Source organism: Anolis carolinensis, chromosome 1, assembly GCF_035594765.1.
Source record: "Anolis carolinensis isolate JA03-04 chromosome 1, rAnoCar3.1.pri, whole genome shotgun sequence".
Lineage (NCBI taxonomy): Eukaryota > Metazoa > Chordata > Lepidosauria > Squamata > Dactyloidae > Anolis > Anolis carolinensis.
The window spans coordinates 216,902,586-216,922,489 of record NC_085841.1 but is presented as its reverse complement, the minus strand read 5'-3'; the positions used below and the strand labels follow the sequence as shown (position 1 = coordinate 216,922,489).

General features: G+C 40.8%; 1 protein-coding gene and 1 long non-coding RNA gene across 12 annotated transcripts in view; both read right to left on the bottom strand.

The window, feature by feature from the left end:
* The window catches only part of kcnh7 (potassium voltage-gated channel subfamily H member 7), a 471,529-nt gene that overhangs the window by 250,284 nt on the left and 201,341 nt on the right, over positions 1-19,904 (bottom strand). The window lies entirely within an intron of this gene.
* Positions 11,365-19,904, bottom strand: part of LOC134295682 (uncharacterized) — a 34,597-nt gene continuing 26,057 nt past the window's right edge. Inside the window, exon 2 of the long non-coding RNA XR_010002307.1 lies at positions 11,365-19,713. This is a non-coding gene — a long non-coding RNA (uncharacterized LOC134295682). The remainder of the gene's footprint in view (positions 19,714-19,904) is intronic.

Genomic DNA, 19,904 nt, shown 5'->3' with positions numbered 1-19,904 from the left:
GCTAGTAGTTTTCATAGCAAAGCAAGGATATGGACTTTCTTAGAGTTGTAGAGTCGAGCACTCAAGCCACTATACTATGCTGACTCTACACAGCATTATTCTAAAATGTGCCTTTGGCCCAATAAGGAAAATGAAGTTTTAAACTCACACGGAATCTTGGCTTTTCCAATGAGTGTTGAGCTATGATCAGAACCTGGGTGATGTACTATGCTAGTGCCTTCACTTTCTGCCAGGGTCATGCAGAAGTCATGAAAGAAGACAGACAAAATCTACTCACTCTGAGCATCCTATTCTCCAATGCCTCCTTCCTTCGCAGCCACTACACCTGTGGACCATTTTTCTTCTGCTGCCATTGCCTGTGCTGGTATAGTGCCCCAAGTATTTCAGCTTAAGGCTCCCATCACTCTCAACTGATATGGTCAATATTAAGGATTATGGGAGACACAAGGTTCTCTAACATTCTTCATGCTGGAAAGGAGACATATCAAATTTCAGCCAATCCAGCAGAAGTATTACTTAGAATCATAGAATCATAGAATAGTAGAGTTGGAAGAGACCTCAAGGGCCATCTAGTCCAACCCCCCGCTAAGAAGCAGGAAATCGCATTCAAAGCACCCCCGACAGATGGCCATCCAGCCACTTGTTTGTCTGTATGTCCATTTGTCTATTCTATCCATCTATCTGTCAACTAATCCAGTGTTGTCAACCTTGTGGCCCTCCAGGTATTTCGTACTTCAGTTCCCACAATTCCTGACCATTGAACAACTGGCTAGAGCTTCTGGGAGTTGGATGCCAAAGCAGCTGTAGGGCCACAAGTTTGACACTTCTAATCTAATCTATCCAAGCCCCAACCCATCTTGTGGCCATATTTTCTACATGCTACACAATCACATATCCCATTTTTAATGGTTTGACAGGGGATAATGTTGGCTGTCCCCCAAAGATATCCATGACATATTAGCAAGTATTAAGTACTGTATATACTCGAGTATAAGCCTAGTATTTCAGCCCTTTTTTAGGGCTGAAAAAGCTCCCCTCGGCTTATACTTGAGTGAGGGTCCTAGCCAGCTTCTATTCAGGTTAGTTTATATTTGAGTATATAGATATTCAGCATTGGACAGTCTTATCTTATTAAAGTCTTATTATTTTCTTAAATTACAGTTTTATATAAAAACTAGCTGTGCCCGGCCACGCGTTGCTGTGGCGAAGTCTGGTGGTCTGGGAAATAAAGTATTGAGGAATTGGTGGTAGTTAAGGTCAAGGGTAAAGGTTTTCCTCGGACATTAAGTCCAGTCGTGTCTGACTCTGAGGGTTGGTGCTCATCTCCATTTCTAAGCCGAAGAGCCGGCATTGTCCGTAGACTCCTCCAAGGTCATGTGGGATGACTGCATGGAGCGGCGTTACCTTCCCACCGGAGCAGTACCTATTGATGCACTCACATTTACATGTTTTTGAACTTCTGGGTTGGCAGAAGCTGGGGCTAACAGTGGGGGCTCTGTCAGTTCCCCCAATTCAAACCTGCGGCCTTTCGGTCCAGAAGTTCAGCAGCTCAGCGCTTTAACATGCTGTGCCATCAGGGGACATTATTTCCTAAAGGTTGTGAATATACAATATTTCTGATTGTTTTGGGTTTTTTTTGTCTGTTGGAGGCAAGTATGAATGCTGCAATTAGGAAAAATGATTAGGATGTAATGGCCTTGCAGATTTAAAGCCTAGCTGTTTCCTCCCTGAGTGATTTGTTTGTTGGGAGGTGTTAGCTGGCCCTGATTGTTTCCTGTCTGGAATTACCTTGTTTTCAGAATGATGTTGTTTGCGATATTTTATATGCTTCTACTGTCTGTGGCCCTGAGAAAACAGAGGATTGGCCAGACTTTGATGATGGGAATCCTTTGTTGGGAGGTGTTAGCTGGCCCTGATTGTTTTCTGTGTGGAATTCCCCTATTTTCAGAGTGTTGTTCTTTATTTAGTGTTCTGATTTTAGAGATTGTATTGTTCTGTTTTATTATACCACATTAATTTTTATATATTCTGATTTTAGTGTTTTTGAATACTTGGAGCCAGATTGTATTCATTTTCACGGTTGACCGCAACACAATAATAATAATAATAATAATAATAATAATAATAATAATAATAAGGATAGTAATGATAGTAATAATAATGACTTTGGTAATACATAGTGCTTCACTGCCTTCTCAGCTTCCTTTCTGGAAGAATCCTTTCTTGGGAGGTGTTAGCTGGCCCTGATTGTTTCCTTTGTGGAATTTCCAATTTCCTTGCTTTATTTACTTTCTTTATTTCTTTATTTCTTTATTACTGTCCTGGTTTTTAGAGATTATATTGTTCTGCATTATTCTATCCTAGAAATTATTTCATATCAAAGTAGAATCTCACTTATCCAACATTCGCTTATACAATGTTCTGGATTATCCAACACAGTCTGCCTTTTCATAATCAATGTTTTTGTAGTCAGTGTTTCAAATTCATTGTGATATTTTACTGGTAAATTTGTAAATACAGTACAGTAGAGTCTCACTTATCCAACATAAGTGGGCTGGCAAAATGTTGGGTAACCGAATATGTTGGATAATAAGGAGGCGTTAAGGAAAAGCCTATTAAATATCAAATTAGGTTATGATTTTACAAATGAAACACCAAAACATCATGTTAGACAACAAATTTGGCAGAAAAAGTAGTTCAATACGCAGTAATGCTATGTAGTAATTACTGTATTTATGAATTTAGCACCAAAATATCACGATATATTGAAAACATTGACTACAAAAATGCGTTGGATAATCCAGAATGTTAGATAAGCGAGTGTTGGATAAGTGAGACTACTGTAATTACTACATAGCATTACTGCGCGTGGAACTACCTTTTCTGTCAAATTTGTTGTATAATATGATGTTTTGGTGCTTAATTTGTATAACGATTACCTAATTTGATGTTTAATCAGCTTTTCTTGAATCCCTTCTTATTATCCAATATATTTACTTATCCTGCCGGCCTGTTTATGTTGGATAAGTGAGAGTCTACTGTATATTGATCATCTTATATTATCTGCTTAGAACTGGATTATATGAGGCCCCTTCTTCACAGTTGTATAAAATGCACACTGAAGTGGATTATATGGCAGTGTGGAGTCAAGATAATCCAGTGCAAAGCAGATAATATAAGATTATAAATGGGTTATATAGCTGTGTGGAAGGACCTTGAGTCTACACTGCCATATAATCCAGTGCAAATTAGATAATCTGTGGAAGAAGCCTAAATGAGGCCTAAATTTGCCTGTCCCCTAACTGAAACCTGGCTGTCCCTTGGTTGCTAGGCAACGAAGTGGGCAGAGATTAGCCCTCTAAACTGGCAGCAATTGGATAAAAACAATTATTGCTCTCCCTCTAATTAGGACTTTATTTTTCTTTTCTTTTTGTTGTATCAACCTTGAGGCGTGGATGATGGGTTGTGTTGTCAAATTTCGAGGTTGGGGGGCCTGTAGTTTTGTTGTTTTGTCCACTGCCCTGATGCCATCACTCTTTTATATATATAGATTCAAAAACATTTAACCTACGGATGCCTCAAATAGTGCAATTTTATTAATATCTATTTTATTTTTGAAATTGACCCTTAGCTGCTGCATTTCCCACCCTCATCTTATACTCGAGTCAATAAGTTTTTGTGGTAAAATTAGGTGCCTTGGCTTATATTCAGGTCAGCTTATACTCGAGTATATACGGTACTTAACAAGTCCTTGTTAACCAGTGAATTCATCACTATAGTGTTCTTGCTGTATTTTTCTGCCTTTTTTTGTTGTTGCCGGCATGTTACTATGCCTTCCAAAATACAATTATTTGGGGAAATGGTTCTTATTTCTCCTGTATGGCCTCCATCATTCAAAATATACAGGAAATGCTATGAGAAAAGTACCATCTCTTTAGAAAAATTAATTGACCTGGACTCAACCTATTGAATCAACTATGAGTGATTTTGCCTCTGAAGATGATGGCAAAGAATTCATAGTGCCTGCACCTTTTCTCTTTGGTTGATCTTTTCTCTTTGTGGTGTTCTTTTCAGCCTTGTAAGCTCCTTAGATGTAATGGACATGAATAGTGCACTCATTGTCATCTGTACACAAGGATGATAAGAGATTATCATTCGCCTCCTCATTCCTTCCCTTGTTTTGAACTTCACAACTTTTTCTGAATATGGACACTGCACACTGCAAGATGGCATATTCATTTTGTATTGCCTATCAGCTAGTTAATAATTCCCATCTCTTTACATTTGTGTTGTTGTGTGCTGTCAAGTTGTTTTCAACTTATGGTGACCCTAAGGTGAACCTGTCATTAAGTTTTCTGAGGTTAAAAGTGTGTGACTTGCCCAAGCTTACTGTAAGAAATATATGGGTTCTCCTTTTTGAAAGGAAGACATCTGTTTACTTGTGCTAATATAAAGTCCACCAGATGATGGATCTTTTATTTTTATTCAATGAGAGAAACATCTTTCATTACACAAAGGATGTTAGTTGTAAATAAGTTTTCTGGCCCTGTGCTTTGATGCCCTGACCCTTTAGATAAAGGAATTTTACACTGCCATTAAAAATATATAACTCTAGGGATTCGGCTGATGAGTTGAAGGCTGCTGGGATTTGCCTTAATGGCACGGCTGGCTTCAGCATTCTTTGGCAGGTCCTTCTTCCAGTGAATAATTTACAAAGGTTCTCAAATGCTTTCAAGCAGCTTCAATGCCAAGTTGCAGCTGACTCTTGAGAAGAATCATATAACAGCTTCACCCTGGGTTCCATGGTAGCTTAGAATTAAAAAGCACTTAATGGTTGGTTAATCATTCTTGCAGCTTTATAAAACGAAGTTGGGTTTGTAACAGAATTCTCGTGTGACTCAGCTTGAAAAGGTGATCATACATTTCATTTCTGAGCATGGAAGGGAAGAAGCGACGTGTAGCTCTTGAAATGATACCAGAAAGGGCATGTGAAGGGCAGAGTTCACATGTGGATCTTGGTTCTTCTACTCCTGATTACATATTTGGAGCCAATTTGCATATGTTTGTTCATCACTTCATGTCTACGGTGTCAGCAAGGACTTGCATGTGTAGACAGCACTTCGTATCTCATCAACACATTGCTTCAAACATTATGCATTTCAGTAGGGTCATTTCACACATTCATCTGTCAAGTTTACACTAAGCAAGAGTAGGTAATTGTGAACACATATATACTGTCTTGTAGGACTCCTTTTGCTGACATCTTGGCAGTGAGAACCCGGTCCAATATCAATTATGGTTGGAAGACCATGAGTGATTACATAGGATGGAGTCCTTTTGCTTATCATGCTCAGACTTTGGAATTCTCACTTCTCTGGAAAGGACACTCTATTTATGTGAATCCTCAGTTTGTAAAATGTTAAGACTCCTCAAGTCCATAGCGTGTTTGATACCATGTTTCCCCGAAAGTAAAACAGTGTCTTATATTAATTTTTGTTCCCAAAGATGCGCTAGGGGGTGTTTTATTTTTCCATGAAGAAGAATTCACATTTATTGTTGAACAAAAAAATGAACATTTATTATATACTTACAGTAGTTGTCATCACAAACCAGCATGACCAGACAAACTGTGAATCCTATCAGGAATTTCTTATTACTACCATTATTTCCATGTACAATAATCTATGGTATGTACATTTTCCTATCCTGCATGCTCTGGTGTTCTATTTGGCAGGCATGTTTCCAAACAAAAACTTTGCTAGGACTTACTTTTGGGAGAGGCCTTATATCTAGCAATTCAGGAAAACCTCTACTAGGTCTTATTTTCAGGGGATGTCTTATTTTCGGGGAAACAGGGTAGTATTGCATTTGTTGCTATTTTCTGACTCTTCAAATAGTTGTTTACATTTGATGCATACTTAATCATGGACCGTTCCTTAATAGCTGTGCCCTGCCATATATTTATGCTTGCATACCCATATACAGTAGAGTCTCACTTATCCAACGTAAACGGGCCGGCAGAACGTTGGATAAGCAAATATGTTGGATAATAAGGAGAGATTAAGAAAAAGCCTATTAAACATCAAAATAGGTTATGATTTTACAAATTAAGTACCCAAACATCATGTTGTACAACAAATTTGACAGAAAAAGTAGTTCAGTACGCAGTAATGCTATGTAGTAATTACTATATTTACAAATTTAGCACCAAAATATCACGATGTATTGAAAACATTGACTACAAAAATGCGTTGGATAATCCAGAACGTTGGATAAGTGAGTGTTGGATAAGTGAGACTCTACTGTATATTTAAATAGGTAAAGGTAAAGGTTTCCCCTGACGTTAAGTCCAGTCATGTCTGACTCTGGGGATTGGTGCTCATTTCCATTTCTAATCCGAAGAGCCGGCGTTGTCCGTAGACACCTCCAAGGTCATGTGGCCGGCATGACTGCATGGACCACTGTTACCTCCCCGCTGGAGCGGTACCTATTGATCTACTCACATTGGCATTATTTCGAACTGCTAGGTTGGCAGAAGCTGGAGCTGACAGCGGGTGCTCACTCCGCTCCGGGATTTGAACCTGGGACCTTTTGGTCTGCAAGTTCAGCAGCTCAGTGCTTTAACACACTTTGCCACCGAAGTATTTATAGACACCTATAAATACATACATTGTTGTTATTCAAGTTATTCCTGAATAACTGTTTATTTTAACTTCTGGTTGTATGTTGTATGTCTATGTGTTAAATGCTTTGTTACGGCCGATGGGCTAATCAATAAAACGTGTTGTTGTATAAATACATATGTGTATGTGTGTACAAATATACAGATATGCCTCTATAATCCACTGAGATAACAGAGAATGAAATAAAACCTACTGATCCTTTGAGATGAGTTGGTCCCCTTCAGGGAAAACATCATTGTTGATATGGTTTATGTAACCAGGTCACAATCTCAGCAGAAACAATTGGAGAGATTCAGCATTTTATTTCAGTCCTGCCTTCATCAGGTCATTTTCAGGAATCTATCTGAGATGCTAGTGTTGCTCACTAGAAGCTGAGTCATATATCAACAGGGGCTATTTTTCTTGTGCGTATGCAGGATGACTAGACGGGGTCTGGGTCCAAAGTACTTTAATCCTCAAGCAGGTGCACATCAAGGTCGCAAAGAGCAAAACAATTCCATGACACCTCTCTTTTAAAAGCAAGAGAAAAACCAACAAACAAAACACATTTTAACTTCAGCTTTGATTTGACTCTGAAACCCTTAGGGCATAATCAGACACAGCAAAGCCCTTTTAGGCCCCATTGAATTAAAATGGAAAAATAAATGTTGGGTGGAATAAACCCTGACCTTTGAAAGCCGGGATGGGAATGATGATACCCTCCAGACATTGTTGGATAATAATTTTCAGCAGTCTTCACCATTGGCTATGTTGGACAGGGAATCTGGGAGTGCTGCAATATCAATGTGTGGAAGTGACATGATCAGCACCCCACCTTTAAAACAGTGAAAAAAGAATCCTATGCATTTGCCAGTGAGTTGAGTGCAAGTGTATAGGATTGCAGTCTATCTATGGATGCCTGCCATAAATGTGGGCGAAACGTCAGGAGAGAATACTTCTGGAACATGGCCACACAGCCCGAAAGACATACAACAACCCTGTGATCCCGGCCATGAAAGCCTTCGACAATAGATTGCAGTCTTGCTCAGCTGCCATGCCTTTCATTCAATGCTCTAAGTGCTTTTGACTTACCACATTCAATTAAATGTGAATGGTCTTATCACCTAATTCCAGACATGTTCTCTCAAAAGTAAGCCCTATTGATTTCCTGAAAGTAACCTTGATTTGGTTTCTCGGGCATAAGCACAGGCCAATAATCTATGGGGAGTGGGGTGTGATGGCCGTGAAGGAGGAACTGGATAGGAAGAGGACTATGTTCAGTTGAAGATTTATCTCTGCACTTCTCCATTTCCATGATTTACTCTTTAGGATTTGAAGTCTTTCTATATGTCATGTTGGGTAGTGTTCATTCTCTTCTCAGATGAATGAACTATTGAGACTGAAGAAGGATCAGAACCAATAAACAGCAAATAATATGTAGTGCATATTGCATAACAAATACTCTGTTTTAAACTTTGCACCTAGATAGCCATGAAGAACCTCTGGTGGCTCAGTTTGTTAAAGAGCTGAGCTGCTGAACTTGCAGACCGAAAGGTCCCAGGTTCAAATCTGGGGAGCGGAGTGAGCGCCCCCTGTTAGCTCCAGTTCCTGCCAACCTAGCAGTTAGAAAACATGCAAATGTGAGTAGATCAACAAGTACCGCTCCGGCAGGAAGGTAACGGAGCTCCATGCAGTCATGCTGGCCACATGACCTTGGAGGTGTCTATGGACAACACCGGCTCTTCGGCTTAGAAATGGAGATGAGCACCAACCCCCAGAGTCGGACATGACTGGATTTAATGTCAGGGGAAACCTTTATCTTTACCTTTTAGCCATGAAGAAGCACCTCCTTTTCTGAACAGCCTGTTCCTGGATCATTGTCTTTACTACCAAAAATACCTTTCTGCCTTTATCAGTAAGTAGAGAAAGCAGAAGATGCTGACACAACTACATGCTTCAACAGAAACTATGCATTTGTCTGGTCTCAGAATTAAAAATGGTGTGGGTGCATATGTTTTTGTGTGTGGGGTGGGTTGGTCTGGACATCCACCCCTCAGCATATACAAAGAAAGAGGGAAGGAGACATTTCAAATATGAAATGGAAAGAAAATAGAGGAAGACAGAAGGATAGAGTGCTGTAGCAACAGCAGGAAGAGAAGGGAAAACATTACTGGGGAGACAAGAAATGGAAGTCCATGGCAGAAGAGCTACCATTTGCTGAAACTTGGTGAGTGAACACATTCTTCCCGCATGCCCACTTCTTCTCCCTCCCATTTATTCATTCATTCATTTTTGATGCCAGCCTTTAATGATGAAACAGTTCTGGCCCAGCTTACCTGCCCAAACGTATCTCCCTCTATGAACCATTTTAAAGATTAAGATAATCAAGGAAGGCCCTGCTCTCAAACCCAACCCCTTCGCAGGCACGACTGGTGGGGACAATAGACAGTGTCTTCTCTGTGGTGGCTCCTTAACTATGGAACTCCCTCTCCAGGGAAATTAGATCATAGGGTTCTCCTAGGCAAGAAAAGCTCATAGACAGTTTTACTAGTTCTTTCCTCTGATATAGTCTACACGGAATCTGGAATTATTTGGTGTCTGTCATCCAACAACTAACTAGGGTTGGCCTTGCTTAGCTTCTAAGTTTGGATGAGATCTGGTGACTAGAGCAGGGGTTTCCAAACTAAGGCAAATGGGCCGAATGCAGCCCTCTTAAGATCATTTATCTATCCCTGCCCTAAACTTTAGACTTAGAGGTAAAGGTTTTTCCCTAACATTAAGTCTAGCTGTGTCTGATTCTGGGGGGTGGAGCTCATTTCCATTTCTAAGCTGAAGAGCCGGCATTGTCTGTAGACACCTCCAAGGTCATGTGGCCGGCATGACTGCATGGAGCGCCATTATTTTCCTGTCAGATCAGTACTTATTGATCTACTCACATTTGTATGAATATATATAGCAGGGCCCTGGTGGCACAGTGTGTTAAAGCGCTATGCTGATGAACTTGTGGACCAAAAGGTCTCAGATTCGAATTCGGGGAGCAGAACGAGCGCCCACTGTTAGCCCCAGCTTCTGCCAAGCTAGCAGTTTGAAAACATGCAAATGTGAGTAGATCAATAGGTACCACTCTGGCAGGAAGGTAACACAGCTCCATGCAGTCATGCTGGCCACATGTCGCCAGGTGTCTATGGACAACGCTGGCTCTTTGACTTAGAAATGGAGATGAGCACCAACCCCCAGAGTTGGATACGACTGGACTTAACGTCAGGGGAAACCTTTACTGTTACCCAGGCCTGTAGCCGGGTGTGTGTGTGTGTGTGTGTGTGTGGTGGTGTAGGGGTTCAACCCCCCCACCCCCGAAATTTTTCAGGTTAAAAAAAACCCTGGTTTACTCATGAATTTTAAGTGGTTAACCAAATCCCCATGCTAAGTCTATGAGACGCAAAAAATTAAGAGTCCCTCCAGGCACTATCTCAAGCAGATATTGACAGGTCTGTAGCCGGGGGGGGGGGGGGGGGGGGGGAGGTTCACCACCCCCCTGAAATTTTTTTCTGTCTACGGCCCTGCTGTTACCTCTCTCTCTCTCTCTCTCTCTCTCTCTCTCTCTCTCTCTCTCTCTATATATATATATATATATATATATATATATATATGACATTATTGTGTGCATTCAAGTCATTTCTGACATACAGTGATCCTAAGGCGAAGTTATCACAGCATTTTCTTGGCAAGATTTGTCCATAGGAGTTTTGCCATTGCTGAGAGAGTATGACGAGTTCAAAGGCAACCCATTGGTTTCCAGAGATTCAAACCCTGGTCTCCAGTATCGTCATGCAACACTTAAACCACTACATAATGCTGCATGCTCCTGTAATAATAATGAAACATAATGCATGAATTTTAGAAATTATTTTATGGGGTTTTTTTTGCTCGTTTTTGTGTTTAGGGTTTACTTTTCATTAAGCTAAAGTGGGGGGGGAGGAGGCAAATGTAAACTTTCCCATTAAAATCTTTTGGGTGGGGGAGGAGTGAGAGTGTTTCTTTTTATTCTTCCTCCCAAAGGAGTGGTAGGGAAGGATTCTTATGGACTGCACCTCCCATCATCTCTTGTTACTGGGCAAGTCAGCTAGGGACATTGGGAGTTGCTGTCCCATACCACTGGGAGGTAATGTTTTCCCCATCCCTCTGTTCAAGAAACACACGTTACACGTCTTTAATGACAATTTGATTCTTCCTCTGCTGTGTCGAGTCAATTAACTGTCACTTCTTAGTGATGGCATTTTATTGACTTACAGAACATTTCTGGTAGCGGGAGCCAAGCTCTTGTCAACAACAAAGCCAAGAAGATGTTGATGGCTGCTCTCTTTCCTATCCAACATCTGCTCACTCTCCGGTTACCTTTTCTAATCTACATGAAATCAAACTTGGCCATGTTTACATTCTACCTCCTTGTTTTCTTTGTCACTATAGTTTTGCCTTGCGCACACTGTACAACTATTTCAGTCCCTATTATGGAGATAATCACTCAGTCCCATAGATGTTTGTGATCTTGTTTTATGCCCACCACAAACCATAAATGAACATGACAGCCCAGAGAGCGAGATCACTGTAGTCTTTGACGGTTTCTATTGGGAAAGGCTTCCAGCATATCACATTTGATTGAAATCTACTAGGCAAGCTCTTGCAAACTATCAAAACAGTCAGATTCACAGCTAAAGACTTAGTTTATTCATTAATTTTAAGTATCTCTCCACCACCTTCTTTCTCTGTTCCCAAGGCAGTTGACATAATTCAAAACAAAATTAACAATAATAAAGGAAAAGAAACATTATTTCTCAAAACAGCAAAACTATTTCCTATGTTTTTATGAAGAAGACTTAGATTGCTTTATTCCTCTGTTACTCTGCATGATTTTTGTGCTGTTGCTCATCATCTGCTTGTAATTTACTCTGCTTCTCAAGAAGGCTGAACCAATGACTTTAAGGTGATTATTATTATTATCTTTGCACACACTTTCAGTTATTGGCAGACTACTGAAAAGTAGTGCATTGTAGCCACAGCTATATCAGAGGTGCAATGTGTTACTTCAGAAAGTAAACAGATTCCAAAGGAACTCATTAGAAAAATGAATAACCTTACACCTCAGCTCTTGAAGAGTTGAGTTTTTCCCTCTATTAAAAAGAATGGGCAGTTCTGCCAAATACTAGCAGGGCAGACACAGCTACCAAACAGAGTAAAATGAACTACTGAAGAGCAGAAAGTTAGTGTTTCATTATTGTATTTTCACTGCCATGGGAAATGCCATTTGAGTGTTTGTTTCTACTAGCAAAATGCCTTGACTACATATGAGTAATAGAGAAGTTGATGTTTTAACTCAAGTGGGTTTCCACCACATTCTGTCTCTTTCAGAAAATATGCTTCAGGGTTGTCGTCTAGATTCTTCCATCTCCTTATGACTTGTCTTTTAACCTAAAGAATTAACAATAGCAACTCAAGTTCTCACTCTATCTGTATTATGACTTTATCAGTTGTTTATTCGTTCAGTCGCTTCTGACTCTTCGTGACCTCATGGATCAGCCCACTCCAGAGCTCCCTGTCGGCCGTCACCGCCCCCATCTCCTTCAAGGTCAAGTTTGTCACTTCAAGGATACCATCCATCTATCTTGCCCTTGGTCAACCCCTCTTCCTTTTTCCTTCCATTTTCCCCAGCATCGTGATCTTTTCCAAGCTTTCCTGTCTCCTCATGATGTGGCCAAAATACTTCATCTTTGCCTTTAATATCCTTCCCTCCAGTGAGTAGTTGGGCATTATTTCCTGGAGGATGGACTGGTTGGATCTTCTTGTGGTCCAAGGCACTCTCAGGATTTTCCTCCAACACCACAGTTCAAAAGCGTCTCTCTTCTTTGCTCAGCCTTCCTTATGGTCCAGCTCTCTCATCCATAGCTTACTACGGGGAATATCATTGCTTTAACTATGTGGACCTTCATTGCCAGTGTGATGTTTCTGCTCTTCACTATTTTCTCGAAATTGGTCATTGCTCTCCTCCCAAGAAGTAAACATCTTCTGATTTCCTGGCTGCAGTCTGCGTCTGCAGTAATCTTCATGCCTAGAAATACAAAGTCTTTCACTGTCTCCATGTCTTCTCCCTCTATTTGTCAGTTATCAATCAGTCTGGTTGCCATCTTGTTTTTTTGTTTATCTACAACCCAGCTTTGGCACTTTCTTCTTTCACCTTGGTTATAAGGCTCCTCTGTTCCTCCTCATTTTCAGCCATCAAAGTGGTATCACCTGCATATCTAAAGTTGTTAATGTTTCTTCCAGCAATTTTAACTCCAGCCTTCGATTCATCCAGCTCCACACATTGCATGATGTGTTCTGCATGCAAGTTGAATAGGTAGGGTGAAAGTATACAGCCCTGCTGTACTCCTTTCCCAATCTTGAACCAGTCTGTTCTGTGTTTCGTAGTCTATTCTGACTGTTGCTACTTGGTCATTAAAGAGATTTCTCAGGAGGCAGACAAGATGGCTTGGTATCCCCATACCACCAAGAACTTGCCACAATTTATTATGATCCACACAGTCAAAGGCTTTAGAATAGTCAATAAAACAGAAAGATGTTTTCTGAAACTCTCTACATTCTTCCATTATCTAGCGGATATTGGCAATTTGGTCTCCCGTTCCTCTGCCTTTTCTAAATCCAGCTTGTACACCTGGGAACTCTCACTCCATGTATTGTTGGAATCTACCTTGCAGGATCTTGAGAATTACCTTACTGGCATGTGGACTTCATCAGATGGGAATAAAATTGGCGACATGTGCTGGTTCCTCTTCTATGATGCACAGCTACTCCCAGTGAGGCTCTGTGGTAAAAGGAAGGCAAACTGGCACATGCCGCCACACCTGCAACATTGAAGGCTTCCTGTGTTCAACTGAAATCAATGGGGAGGAAGCTGGGCTGCCAACGCTTCTCCCCATGAGACGTGGTGATAGGTGAGTTGGGCAATGTGGGACATGGGGCGATGGGCTCCCCACAGCCCCCGACAGGCATGGCTGAATTTGCCCCAAAGTGTGGCAATTCCAGCAGCCCATCTGATGAGGTAGCCAATCTGTCAGAAAGCTGGAATGTTTTTCTCCCTTGATTTACTGAGGCTGAGTGACCAAATAAGATGTCATGTTGTATGCCACATTCATAATTTACACATCTGTCCCATTCATATAACATGTATGTGCAATTGGGAATTACCTCTATAGACCCATGCAAGCCATCCTTGCACACACACACACCCTTCCCCAGCTCAGCGGTTGGGAGAAAAGTGTCATGTCTCACAGGGAGTAAGATGTTGGGAACTTCCACTTGTCTAATTATAAAGTATACTGATTGGGCATGTTCCCATATATTGCATGTGAATGGGCAGATGAAGGACCGAATAAATATGGATGTCACCATTATAAACAACTGTTTATAAGGTCTTCATATAAGGGAACATTTTCAATTCTCCTTTTCTTAACTTTTGTATACAGTGTTCCCTCACTACTTTGCGGTTCACTTTTCATGGATTCGCTGTTTCACGGTTTTTCAATAAACTCTAAAGGACTATTATAAATCATAAAAAATTACAATTTAAAGCCTAAGGAAGGGAGGAAGGAGAAGCCGAATAGAGAGAAAAGGAGCCCAAGCGGCTATGGGAGGAGAAGGAGGTGATTTATCAACACATGATTGGTTGGTAAAGACTTAAAATAGTGTATAACTACTAAAAAAATAAATATAGTGTCCCTACTTCATGGTCTTTCACTTATTGCGGGTGGTCCTGAAACCTAACCCCAGCGATAAGTGAAGGAACACTGTACTAAAACCTTTTGATTTATAGCACTTTACATGTGTGTGTGTATATGTCAAACCTGCCTTGTATTTTTTTTTATTATGCTATGCTTCTTGATTTCAAATCACCAGTGGCTTGTGAATCCCCAGAGATTTGTGGTCTATGCTCACATCTACACCAGAAAAATAAAGCACAGTCATCTTGAATCCACTAAGAACAGTCCATATGATGCATAGCTGGTTCTGTAACAGAAGCACTGCTTCCAGCTGTTAATTCAGCACAAGAGGAATTGCAGGTTGCTCCTGCTACTCCAGAGAATCTAGGAAACTCTGAAGTGAGGACCAGTGCTTTTGACATTTGGATAGCTAGATCAGGCTGGATCTGGGGCAATATCCACGTGTCAAACAGCTCCACCACAGTTTCATTAGCCAGAAGCAGTGTTCTGGCAGAGCCTTGCTGATGATGTTGCTTCTGGCAATTACATGTTTGGGCATCTGTTGTGACTTCACCAGAATTGAGGTCACTAGCAAGGCTCCACTGGAGAGTTGTTTCTGTTTGGTGAGACAACAGTGCCAATAATGGTTCCCAGGAGGGCAGGCCATAAGTGCCAATGCACTATTGGTCCGGCCTGCTATGAGAACAGCAAAGGGAATCTGGGATGCTTCTATACTTGTAGTTTTGAACTCCTCTGCTGTATATGGGGCAGCTCTGGAGCAGACTACTTATATATGTATGCCCGATATGTGTATCTGTAAGCCACCTTGAATCCTCTCCGAGGTGAGAAAGACGGGGTACAAATGGAGTAAATAAATAAATTTCACTTGGACTAGATGTAGCCTACACTGACCATTCAATCCAATCTAAAGATAGTTTTATACTGTGATGGCCAAACTTCAAACTCACACAAAAGTGTGTGAAAGAAAGTCCCTAATGTGCATCAATGTTCTATGATTTGTGTAATCCCCATCTGGGCCTCAATCTGGTTTAAGGATTTCCTATGTAATCATCTGCAGAGTGACCACCTTCTTCAATACTAGTTTCAAATTGCATTAAATTTTCAGTGTAGGCGGGGCCTTAGGGTGATTAAACACAAATACTATAGCTGGATCTGCACTGCCAAATATATGAAGAGCAGCTGTTTATAATGTAGACCCCTATAATGCAGTTCAATGCAGTTCAAACCGCACTGTTTGGCAGTGTACATCCATCATATAATCCAGTTTGGAAGTGGATTAAAACAAACCAGTTTTGCTGTGGAGTGCCACACAAACTCTTCAGGAATCGGTTTTAGGCTGGGACAGTGGTCACAATATCTACTGATTGTGAATTGGAACCAAACCAAGGAACCACAGTATCCACAGCTAGACAGTCTCTGGAAAATGCAGGCTGATGCACATATGAGCTCTGTTTGAGAGCACTAAAGTACACAGAAATCTATAATACGTGTAAAGATACAGTTGTCCTATTACTAACTAATATACAGAATAAAACAATGGTAACAGACAAATTATAATCCTTACAGACGCATGAGTAATACACAAATACAAACTGTTTACAGCATTACATCAAACATTATATTCTGTTTTATTCTGTATATTAGTTAGTAATAGGACAACTGTATCTTTACACTCTGTTTGAGAGCACCCTGGTTTTGAGCTCTGCATGGGAATTATTCTGCAGTGCATTATCTGACCTGCTCTGGACTTTTTAGTGAATTTTAAAACACGCTTTCTGGCTTGATGAGTGCTGTAGGGGTTGCATATTTTGTGGACAACCTGGTCTCAAACTGGCCTCAAACTGCATTATCGTATGTGTAAAACCACCATTAGTGGGAGTTGAGCAGGTCATCCCACTTTTTCAAGGTGAGACAAGTCCATAACATACTATGATAGACCAAACCACTCAAGTCATCTCACCATTAAATTTTTTTTTACAAGAATCAGTAAATGATGATCATGCCATCACCGCCCAAGCAGGGAGCTTTGAAAGAGTTGAACAGAAGCTCTCTGAAGCTTTAGGTGCTCTTACTGCCTATTACAGGGAAAACCAGCAGATCCCTAATCCATCTAAAATGCAGGCGTGTGCTTTTCACGTTAAAAACAGACAAGCATCTCGAGGTCTGAGGATTACCTGGCAAGGAACTCCACTGGAGCATTGCAACACACCAAAATACTTGTGAGTTACCCTGGACCATGCTCTAACTTACAAGAAGCACTGCTTGACTATCAAGCAAAAAGTGGACGCTAGAAATAACATCATACAAAAGCTGACTGGCACAACCTGGGGATCACAACCAGATACAGTGAAGACATCTGCCCTTGCGCTTTGCTACTGAAGATGCATGCCCAGTGTGGAATACAACTCACCATGTTAAAACAGTGGATGTGGCCCATAGTAAGACATGTTGCATTTTCCCATATCACTGGAGAAATTGTATTGTTTAGTTGAAATTGCACAATCTGACATCCACCGGGAAGTAGCAGCCAATAATGAAAGGACCAAGGCAGTGACATCTCTGGCCAATGCCTTAAATCAAAAAATAGTTTCCTAAGATCTACAGAGATACTCACAGGAATACCTCAGCAAGCAAGAGTCCAGAAGTGGCAGGCTAAAAACTGGAACATCAATCAGTGGCTGACGTTGGATGAGAGACTCCTTCCTGGGCATACAGAAGACTGGGTGGCTTAGAAGGTGCTGAACAGATAGTGCTCTGGCATCACGAGATGAAGACCCAATCTTAAGAAATGGGGTTACAAAATGGAGTCCACGATATGCGAGTTTGGAGAAGAGCAAACCACAGACCACCTACTACAATGCAGCCTGAGCCCTGCCACATGCACAATGGAGGACCTTCTTACAGCAACACCAGAGGCACCCCAAGTAGCCAGCTACTGGTCAAAGGACATTTAGTATAATGCCAAGTTTTAAAACTTTGTTTATGTTTTCAAATACATTACAACTTGTACCCTCGGTTTGCTTCTGACAGGATAAATAAATAAATAGCAAATGAAAATACCAGCACAAATGTAATGGCATAAGATTAATCATCATTCATACAAAAAACCTGCCTAAACAGAAAAGTTGTCTGTTCTAAAGAAGATAAAGAACCCACTGAATGTTATCAATGTCTTTGAATGATTTGTTCAAGACTTCTCCTTCAGCTTCCTGTCATCGCAGAACAAGCCAATTGGTCCCGCCTGTGGAGATAAGGAGGGAATTCGGCAAACCTGCCAAGTTGTATATTTAGAAGATAAATACAAGGTGATAAATATAAAGTAGAGTTCATGTTTCTGGATGATGGAAATTTCATTAGAGTGCATTTCCACTATCAATTATTAAATAAATTCACCTGAGTCTTCCCCTTCCTGCCCTGTTCAAGGTGAGTATACACTAATCCCTTGTAATGCATGAGCAGATAGTGACCCAAGAGGCATTATATTTCTTCCATGTATAGAGGGTTTCCTGGATGCTCTGTTCAAATATTGTATGCCGTATGCTTGTTCATGCACTTGAGGTATACAGCTGATCTTGAGCCAGGCAAAGAAAATGAGTGAGTTTTGGTTATGCTATAGAGAAAGAAATCCCTCCTCCCTCCAACTCTGATCAACTTTATATGGTAAACCATCAATGATAGTACAATGAAACACCCTCACTTTTGATCATATTTTGTCCCCAGCATTTGGCAACATACTAGCAAAGTGGCTGCAATATGAATCAGCTGAGTTGACTTGTAGCAAAGCTGACCTGAATTGAGTTGATATGAGTACTTCAGGTTCAGACGGGAGACTTTTCTGCAGGTTCAGATATAGTTTCCTTTGTGACATACATTCTTACTGTGTCTCTTATTTATAAGAGAAACATACATGCATGCTAAAATAGACATAGCGATTGCTCAAGAGGATTGCTCACTTAGTTGATACAGTTCAGCAAGACAGGCCACCATTCAGTCAGGAAACAATTTGTGCGGAGATTCTCTTGGGGCTGCAAAGTTGCATATGGGATGGGGGTGCTGTAACTTTAATCCTGAACAGATTGTCATGCAGGACAAAGTACAGTACATTAAAGCTCTGTGAACCAGGATAAAGAGAACAGTGCGCCCTTACCTTCCAAATCCCACAGCTGCAGTCATCTCATCTTAACACTACTCCGTTGGTGGAGAGTATGGACAGGAGTGTGGAGTAGCTCCAGGCTCTGTTCTGCTTGGTGGACATTTTCCACACTCCATCTACTCTCCTTCAAGACCTACTTTCATGCTCCTCAGTGGTACCTAGCTGACTGTTGATGGAAACAAGGTGTTCAGTGAGATAAATTGTGGGCCTAACCTAGATCCTTGCTTCTTAAACTGTGGGTTCCAACCCCAAATAGAGTCCCCTTAACTCTCTGTTAGGGTCTGGAATACCTTGGCAATAGTAAGAGTTTTCTGAATGTGGCTGTTTTAGACATTTACACAAATCTGTTGTTGAGTGTTTACAATGGACTCTACAGAAGTTGCTTTGGCTGTACTTCATAACAAGGAAAATCAACCAGTTAAGCAAGCCTTGCAAATGCTGATTTATTATTATTATTATTATTATTATTATTATTATTATTATTATTATTATTATATTCCGCCCTTCTCACCCAGAAGGGGACTCAGGGTGGAGCACAACATATACAGTAGAGTCTCACTTATCCAACCTAAACTGGCTGGCAGAAGCTTGGAGAAGTGAATATCTTGGATAATAAGGAGGGATTAAGGAAAAACCTATTAAACATCAAATTAGGTTATGATTTTACAAATTAAGCACCAAAACATCATGTTATACAACAAATTTGACAGAAAAAGTAGTTCAATACACAGTAATTACTGTTATGTTGTAATTACTGTATTTACGAATTTAGCACGAAAATATCACAATATATTGAAAACATTGACTACAAAAAAGGCTTGGATAATCCAGAGGCTTGGATAAGCGAGGCTTGGATAAGTGAGACTCTACTGTAGAATCATAGAGTTGGAAGAGACCTCATGGGTCATCCAGTTCAACCCACAGCCAAGAGGCAGGAAATCACATTCAAAGCACCCCCAACAGATGGCCATCCAGCTTCTGCTTAAAAGCCTCCAAAGAAGGAGCCTCCACCACACTCCGAGGCAGAGAGTTCCACTGCCGAACAGTTCTCACAGTTAGGAAGTTCTTCCTGATGTTCAGGTGGAATCTCCTTTCCTATAGTTTAAAAGAAACTATATATGGCAACCTAGCAGTTCAAAAACATGCAAATGTGAATAGATCAATAGGTACTGCTCTGGTGGGAAGGTAACGGCGCTCCATGCAGTCATGCTGGCCACATGACCTGGAGATGTCTATGGACAACGCTGGCTCTTCGGCTTATAAATGGAGATGAGCACCAACCCCCAGAGTCAGACACAACTGGACTTAACGTCAGGG